The following is a 9,742-nucleotide window of genomic DNA, read 5'->3' as shown; positions in this document are numbered from 1 at the left end:
CTCTTGCGCGAGTAGAACACAATTTGTTGTGGGCGTAGATGTTGTCAACTTTCTTGCTGCTACTAGTCTTATCTTGCTTCAATGGTATTGTGGGATGAAGCGGCCCGGACCAACCTTACACGTATGCTTACGTGAGACCGGTTCCACCGCCTAACATGCACAAGTTGCATAAGGTGGCTGGCGGGTGTCTGTCTCTCCTACTTTAGTTGTAGCAGATTCGATGAACAGGGTCCTTATGAAGGGTAAATAGAAGTTGACAAATCACGTTGTGGCTTTCACGTAGGTAAGAAAACGTTCTTGTTAGAACCCTACTTCAGCCACGTAAAACCTGCAACAACAATTAGAGGACGTCTAACTTGTTTTTGCAGCAAGTGCTTTGTGATATGATATGGCCAAAGTTGTGATGAATGATGAATGATCTATATGTGATGTATGAGATGTTCATGCTATTATACAAGGAATCACAACTTACATGTCGATGAGTATGACGGTGATAGGATGATCATGGAGCCCCAAGATGGAGATCAAAGGAGCTATGTGATATTGGCCATATCATGTCACTATTATTATTTGATTGCATGTGATGTTTATCATGTTTTGCATATTGTTTACTTAGAACGACGGTAGTAAATAAGATGATCCCTTACAACAATTTCAAGAAGTGTTCTCCCCTAACTGTGCACCGTTGCTACAGTTCATCGTTTCGAAGCACCACGTGTTAATCGGGTGTGATAGATCCTTACGTTCACATACAACGGGTGTAAGACAGTTTTACACATGCAAAAACACTTAGGGTTAACTTGACGAGCCTAGCATGTACAGACATGGCCTCGGAACACAGAGACCGAAAGGTCGAACACGAGTCGTATGGAAGATACGATCAACATGAAGATGTTCACCGACGATGACTAGTCCGTCTCACGTGTTAATCGGACACGGCCTAGTCGACTCGGATCGTGTAACACTTAGATGACTAGAGGGATGTCTAATCTGAGTGGGAATTCATTAATAATTTGATTAGATGAACTTAATTATCATGAACTTAGTCTAAAATCTTTACAATATGTCTTGTAGATCAAATGGCCAACGTTGTATTCAATTTCAACGCGTTCCTAGAGAAAACCAAGCTGAAAGACGATGGCAACAACTATACGGACTGGGTCCAGAACCTGAGGATCATCCTCATAGCTGCCAAGAAAGATTATGTCCTACAAGCACCACTAGGTGATCCACCCGTCCCACAGAACCAAGACGCTATGAACGCTTGGCGGACACGTACTGATGACTACTCCCTCGTTCAGTGCAGCATGCTTTACAGCTTAGAGCCGGGGCTCCAAAAGCGTTTTGAGAGACATGGAGCATATGAGATGTTCGAAGAGCTGAAAATGGTTTTTCAAGCTCATGCCCGGATCGAGAGATATGAAGTCTCCGATAAGTTCTTCAGCTCTAAGATGGAGGAAAATAGTTCTGTCAGTGAGCACATACTCACTATGTCTGGGTTACATAACCGCTTGACTCAGCTGGGAGTTAATCTCCCGGATGACGCGGTCATTGACAGAATCCTCCAGTCGCTTCCACCAAGCTACAAGAGCTTTGTGATGAACTTCAATATGCAGGGGATGGTAAAGACCATTCCTGAAGTATTTGCTATGCTGAAATCAGCAGAGGTAGAAGTCAAGAAGGAACATCAAGTGTTAATGATGAATAAAACCACTAAGTTCAAGAAGGGCAAGGGTAAAAAGAACTTCAAGAAGAACGACAAGGAAGTTGCTGCGCCCGGCAAGCAAGCTGTCGGGAAGAAGTCAAAGAATGGACCCAAGCCTGAGACAGAGTGCTTTTATTGCAAAGGGAAGGGTCACTGGAAGCGGAACTGCCCCAAATACTTAGCGGACAAGAAGGCCGGCAACACCAAAGGTATATTTGATATACATGTAATTGATGTGTACCTTACCAGTACTCGTAGTAACTCCTGGGTATTTGATACCGGTGCCGTTGCTCATATTTGTAACTCACCGCAGGAGCTGCGGAATAAACGGAAACTGGCGAAGGACGAGGTGATGATGCGCGTCGGGAATGGTTCCAAGGTCGATGTGATCGCCGTCGGCACGCTACCTCTACATTTACCTACGGGATTAGTTATAAACCTCAATAATTGTTATTTAGTGCCATGTTTGAGCATGAACATTGTATCAGGATCTCGTTTAATACGAGATGGCTACTCATTTAAATCCGAGAATAATGGTTGTTCTATTTATATGAGAGATATGTTTTATGGTCATGCTCCGATAGTCAATGGTTTATTCTTAATGAATCTCGAGCGTATTACTACACATGTTCATAGTGTGAGTACCAAAAGATGTAAGGTTGATAATGATAGTCCCACATACTTGTGGCACTGCCGCCTTGGTCACATAGGTGTCAAACGCATGAAGAAGCTCCATTCAGATGGATTTTTAGAGTCTCTTGATTATGAATCATTTGACACGTGCGAACCATGCCTCATGGGAAAAATGACCAAGACTCCGTTCTCAGGAACAATGGAGCGAGCAACCAACTTATTGGAAATCATACATACTGATGTGTGTGGTCCAATGAGTGTTGAGGCTCGCGGTGGCTATCGTTATGTTCTCACCCTCACTGATGACTTGAGTAGATATGGGTATGTCTACTTAATGAAACACAAGTCTGAAACCTTTGAAAAGTTTAAAGAATTTCAGAGTGAGGTTGAGAATCAACATGACAGGAAAATCAAGTTTCTACGATCAGATCGTGGAGGAGAATACTTGAGTCACGAATTTGGCACACACTTAGGAAAATGTGGAATAGTTTCACAACTCACGCCGCCTGGAACACCTCAGCGTAATGGTGTGTCTGAACGTCATAATCGCACTCTATTAGATATGGTGCGATCTATGATGTCTCTTACCGATTTACCGCTATCTTTTTGGGGCTATGCTTTAGAGACTGCCGCATTCACTTTAAATAGGGCTCCGTCGAAATCTGTTGAGACGACACCGTATGAATTATGGTTTGGGAAGAAACCTAAGCTGTCGTTTCTAAAAGTTTGGGGATGCGATGCTTATGTCAAGAAACTTCAACCTGAAAAGCTCGAACCCAAGTTGGAAAAATGCGTCTTCATAGGATACCCTAAAGAAACTGCTGGGTATACCTTCTACCTCAGATCCGAAGGCAAGATCTTTGTTGCCAGGAATGGATCCTTTCTAGAGAAAGAGTTTCTCTCGAAAGAAGTAAGTGGGAGGAAAGTAGAACTTGATGAAGTATTGCCTCTTGAACCGGTAAATGGCGCAACTCAAGAAAATGTTCCTGAGGTGCTTGCACCGACTAGAGAGGAAGTTATTCATGATGATCAAGATACTTCTGATCAAGCTCCTACTGAAATTCGAAGGTCCACAAGGACACGTTCCGCACCAGAGTGGTACGGCAACCCTGTCTTGGAAATCATGTTGTTAGACAACGGTGAACCTTCGAACTATGAAGAAGCGATGGCGGGCCCGGATTCCAACAAATGGCTAGAAGCCATGAAATCCGAGATAGGATCCATGTATGAAAACGAAGTATGGACTTTGACTGACTTGCCCGTTGAATGGCGAGCCATAGAAAATAAATGGATCTTTAAGAAGAAGACAGACGCGGATGGTAATGTGACCATCTATAAAGCTAGGCTTGTCGCTAAGGGTTATCGACAAGTTCAAGGGGTTGACTACGATGAGACTTTCTCACCGGTAGCGAAGCTAAAGTCCGTCCGAATCATGTTGGCAATTGCCGCATTCTACGATTATGAGATATGGCAAATGGACGTCAAAACGGCATTCCTTAATGGTTTCCTTAAGGAAGAATTGTATATGATGCAGCCGGAAGGTTTTGTCGATCCTAAGAATGCTAACAAGGTGTGCAAGCTCCAACGCTCGATTTATGGGCTGGTGCAAGCATCTCGGAGTTGGAACATTCGCTTTGATGAGATGATCAAAGCGTTTGGGTTTACGCAGACTTATGGAGAAGCCTGCGTTTACAAGAAAGTGAGTGGGAGCTCTGTAGCATTTCTCATACTATATGTAGATGACATACTCTTGATGGGAAATGATATAGAACTCTTGGACAGCATCAAGGCCTACTTGAATAAGAGTTTTTCAATGAAGGACCTTGGAGAAGCTGCTTATATATTAGGCATCAAGATCTATAGAGATAGATCAAGACGCCTCATAGGTCTTTCACAAAGCACATACCTTGATAAGATTTTGAAGAAGTTCAAAATGGATCAGTCCAAGAAAGGGTTCTTGCCTGTTTTGCAAGGTGTGAGATTGAGCTCGGCTCAATGCCCGACCACGGCAGAAGATATAGAAGAGATGAGTGTCATCCCCTATGCCTCACCCATAGGTTCTATTATGTATGCCATGCTGTGTACCAGACCTGATGTAAACCTTGCCGTAAGTTTGGTAGGAAGGTACCAAAGTAATCCCGGCAAGGAACACTGGACAGCGGTCAAGAATATCCTGAAGTACCTGAAAAGGACTAAGGAAATGTTTCTCGTTTATGGAGGTGACGAAGAGCTCGTCGTAAAGGGTTACGTCGACGCTAGCTTCGACACAGATCTGGATGACTCTAAGTCACAAACCGGATACGTGTATATGTTGAATGGTGGAGCAGTGAGCTGGTGCAGCTGCAAACAGAGCGTCGTGGCGGGATCTACATGTGAAGCGGAGTACATGGCAGCCTCGGAGGCAGCACATGAAGCAATATGGGTGAAGGAGTTCATCACCGACCTAGGAGTCATACCCAATGCGTCGGGGCCAATCAAACTCTTTTGTGACAACACTGGAGCTATTGCACTTGCCAAGGAGCCCAGGTTTCACAAGAAGACAAGGCACATCAAGCGTCGCTTCAACTCCATTCGTGAAAATGTTCAAGATGGAGACATAGAGATTTGTAAAGTACATACGGACCTGAATATAGCAGATCCGTTGACTAAACCTCTCCCTAGGGCAAAACATGATCAACACCAGAATTCCATGGGTGTTCGATTCATCACAATGTAACTAGATTATTGACTCTAGTGCAAGTGGGAGACTGTTGGAAATATGCCCTAGAGGCAATAATAAAAGTATTATTATTATATTTCTTTGATCATGATAATTGTCTTTATTCATGCTATAACTGTATTATCCGGAAATCGTAATACACGTGTGAAATACATAGACCATAATATGTCCCTAAGTAAGCCTCTAGTTGACTAGCTCGTTGATCAACAGATAGTCATGGTTTCCTGGCTATGGACATTGGATGTCATTGATAATGGGATCACATCATTAGGAGAATGATGTGATGGACAAAGGAACCTAATCTAAGCATAGCACAAGATCGGTAGTTCGTTTTGCCTAGAGCTTTTCAATGTCAAGTATCTTTTCCTTTGAGATCGTGTAACTCCCGGATACCGTAAGATGCTTTGGGTGTATCAAACGTCACAACGTAACTGGGTGACTATAAAGGTGCACTACAGGTATTTCCGAAAGTGTCTGTTGGGTTGACACGGATCGAGACTGGGATTTGTCACTCCATATAACGGAGAGGTATCACTGGGCCCACTCGATAATGCATCATCATTATGAGCTCAAGGTGACCAAGTGGTTGATCACGGGATCATGCATTACGGTATGAGTAAAGTGACTTGCCGGTAACGAGACTGAACAAGGTATTGGGATACCAACGATCGAGTCTCAGGCAAGTAACATACCGATTGACAAAGGGAATTGTATACGGGGTTGATTAAATCCTCGACATCGTGGTTCATCCGATGAGATCATCGTGGAGCATGTGGGAGCCAACATGGGTATCCAGATCCCGCTGTTGGTTATTGACCGGAGAGTCGTCCCGGTCATGTCTGCATGTCTCCCGAACCCGTAGGGTCTACACACTTAAGGTTCGGTGACGCTAGGGTTGTGAAGATATGTATATGCAGTAACCCGAATGTTGTTCGGAGTCCCGGATGAGATCCCGGACGTCACGAGGAGTTCCGGAATGGTCCGGAGGTAAAGAATTATATATAGGAAGTCTTGTTTCGGCCATCGGGACAAGTTTCAGGGTTATCGGTATTGTACCGGGACCACCGGAGGGGTCCCGGGGGCCCACCGGGTGGGGCCACCTGTCCCGGGGGGCCACATGGGCTGTAGGGGGTGCGCCTTGGCCTAGATGGGCCAAGGGCACCAGCCCCAAAAGCCCATGCGCCTAGGGTTCCACTTAAGGGAAGAGTCCCAATGGTGGAAGGCACCTCTAGGTGCCTTGGGGGGAAGGGAAACCTCCCCTTGGCTGCCGCACCTAGGAGATTGGATCTCCTAGGCTGGCGCACCACCCCCCTTGGCCCTCCTATATATAGTGGGGGAGAGGAGGGACTTGATAGACCAGCCCCTGGCGCCTCCCTCTCTCCCCGTTACGTCTCTCTCTTGTAGTATAGGCGAAGCCCTGCTACTGTGACGCCCTGCATCCACCACCACGCCGTCGTGCTGCTGGATCTTCATCAACATCTCCTCCCCCCCTTGCTGGATCAAGAAAGGAGGAGACGTCATCCGCTCCGTACGTGTGTTGAACGCGGAGGCACCGTCCGTTCGGTGCTAGGATCTCCGGTGATTTGAATCACGTCGTGTTCGACTACATCATCCCCGTTCTTTGAACGCTTCCGCTCGCGATCTACAAGGTACGTAGATGCATCCGATCACTCGTTGCTAGATGAACTCCTAGATGGATCTTGGTGAAACCGTAGGAAAATTTTTGTTTTCTGCAACGTTCCCCAACAGGCACGAGGTCGCGCCCTCCACCCTCGTGGGCCCCCTGTTGGTCCACCGACGTAGTTCTTCCTCCTATATATATATACTCTAAAATGATCGAGAAACAGAATAGATCGGGAGTTCCGCCGCCGCAAGCCTCTGTAGCCACCAAAACCTAATCAGAACCCTGTTCCGGCACCCTGCCGGAGGGGGAATCCCTCACCGGTGGCCATCTTCATCATCCCGGTGCTCTCCATGACGAGGAGGGAGTAGTTCACCCTCGGGGCTGAGGGTATGTACCAGTAGCTATGTGTTTGATCTCTCTCTCTCTCTCTCTCGTGTTCTTGATTTGGCACGATCTTGATGTATCGCGAGCTTTGCTATTATAGTTGGATCTTATGTTGCTTCTCCCCCTCTACTCTCTTGTAATGGATTGAGTTTTCCCTTTGAAGTAATCTTATCGGATCGAGTCTTTAATGACTTGAGAACACTTGATGTATGTCTTGCCGTGCGTATCTGTGGTGACAATGGGATATCACATGATTCACTTGATGTATGTTTTGGTGATCAACTTGCAGGTTCCGCCCATGAACCTATGCATAGGGGTTGGCACACGTTTTTGTCTTGATTCTCTGGTAGAAACTTTGGGGCACTCTTTGAGGTCCTATGTGTTGGTTGAATAGATGAATATGAGATTGTGTGATGCATATCGTATAATCATACCCACGGATACTTGAGGTGACATTGGAGTATCTAGGTGACATTAGGGTTTTGCTTGATTTGTGTCTTAAGGTGTTATTCTAGTACGAACTCTAGGGCTGTTTGTGACACTTATAGGAATAGCCCAATGGATTGATTGTAAAGAATAACTTTGAGGTGGTTTCGTACCCTACCATAATCTCTTCGTTTGTTCTCCGCTATTAGTGACTTTGGAGTGACTCTTTGTTGCATGTTGAGGGATAGTTATATGATCCAATTATGTTATTATTGTTGAGAGAACTTGCACTAGTGAAAGTATGAACCCTAGGCCTTGTTTCCTAGCATTGCAATACCGTTTACGCTCACTTTTATCGCTTGCTACCTTGCTGCTTTTATATTTTCAGATTACAAAAACCTTTATCTACCATCCATATTGCACTTGTATCACCATCTCTTCGCCGAACTAGTGCCCCCATGCAATTTACCATTGTATTGGGTGTGTTGGGGACACAAGAGACTCTTTGTTATTTGGTTGCAGGGTTGCTTGAGAGAGACCATCTTCATCCTACGCCTCCCACAGATTGATAAACCTTAGGTCATCCACTTGAGGGAAATTTGCTACTGTCCTACAAACCTCTGCACTTGGAGGCCCAACAACGTCTACAAGAAGAAGGTTGTGTAGTAGACATCAGTATGGACGTATGGTTGAGGGTGTCCCCAGATAGGAGCAGATCTTTGAAAGCCTCGCCGCACCGTCCCTCGGCTTTATTAAGAGCGGGAGGGTGCATCGAGAAGGCACATGGTTTCCCTCGGAACCTGTAAGAAATCACGAACCCTTTTCTGTTAATCTGTTTTAGGTGGTCTAATTCTAGGCTCAAGATCCTATTCATGTCATGTCTAAACTTGTATGTCTAACACAGTGAAGCATCTACATATAGTGACAACATATTCACGGGAGTCTACACGGATCTTTAGCAAATCATCCAGCTCTGCCACACTTCTGTCATTTCTTGCTGTCTCATGTTCTATGCTGAGTCCCACCATGACTTGAATATCGTAGATAGAAGGAAAGCAAGCTGAGCGGCTGGAGTTGTAGTGAACCCAGGTCGATGGCAGCTCGCCCGGAGCAACAAAGGGCCACATCAAACAGCCTATTACATACGCTTCCCGATGTGTTACCCATATAACGCTATCGTCACGTGTAGCTCTTGAGTGCACAAGGACAACGACAAATTTCAGAGCCTCAACTCTTGCTCGGTCTCCATAAGCATGCACCTGCAAAAAGAACTTCCACACTCTTCCCATGGCAAGGTTGCCCTCCGCATTCATAAAGGTGATCAGAACCTCGAAGCTCTATATTTCCTCAATAACAGATTTCATTTTCATGTAATTAGGATCTCATGCACATGCCTCTTCCGGAATAATGACCTATTAAAATATTCAGGTTGTTCAGCAAATACCGTGGTCGTTAAATTTCAACTATTTATTGAGTCAACTACTAAATACTTAAAGGATAAACAACAGGACATAGTGCAAAGAAGATACAACAAGCAAAATAGCTCTTCATGTTTTGTGAAAATCCAACATACCCTCTTCCTGATCATCTCTATTGACGGTACACAGTGGTTACGGAGTTAGCCCTTGTAACATCCCAAATTTTAAATTTGGAATGTTATACATTAGATCATCATTGCATATCATATTTTATTTTTGCTTTTGCTTTGATCCTAGAAATTCTACGCAACTCAAGGACCCACGGAGAGAGTTGGGGATTTTGTTATTTTCATATTTGAGTTTTCTCAAATTTTGAGAATAGGATCACTTGATTTTAATTATTTTATCTTCGGTTATTTCTATTATAAAAATATGAGAGAGGGAATAAAATGACATTCCCAAAATAAAGAAATATTGAGGATTTAATAATAAAATCAAAAAAGATTTTATTTCGGAGTTTTTCGCTATTTTATTTGAATTTAGGAAAAATGTGCGTTTATCAAAATTGCATTTAGGCCCCAAATAAATGTTCACTTTGTCCGGCTTGATTTTAGAAGTCGGGGAAAATTTATTTCGGGATTTTTGGAGTCCGTTTAGTAATCCTTTTGTTTTTTTCTGAGCGTATTTTTTTTTAAAATGCGAACCGACTATGGGCCGTAACCGGGCAGGACTCCGCCTGGCCGGGGCTTTTTATAGCGCGCCACCCGGGCCGCCTCAGCCCAGCCGCCGCTCCGCGCCCCCAAACCCTAACCCTAGCCTGACCCCGCCGCCGC

This window comes from Triticum urartu, chromosome 1 (genome assembly GCF_003073215.2).
Source record: "Triticum urartu cultivar G1812 chromosome 1, Tu2.1, whole genome shotgun sequence".
Lineage (NCBI taxonomy): Eukaryota > Viridiplantae > Streptophyta > Magnoliopsida > Poales > Poaceae > Triticum > Triticum urartu.
Note: the sequence above shows the minus strand (reverse complement) of the source record.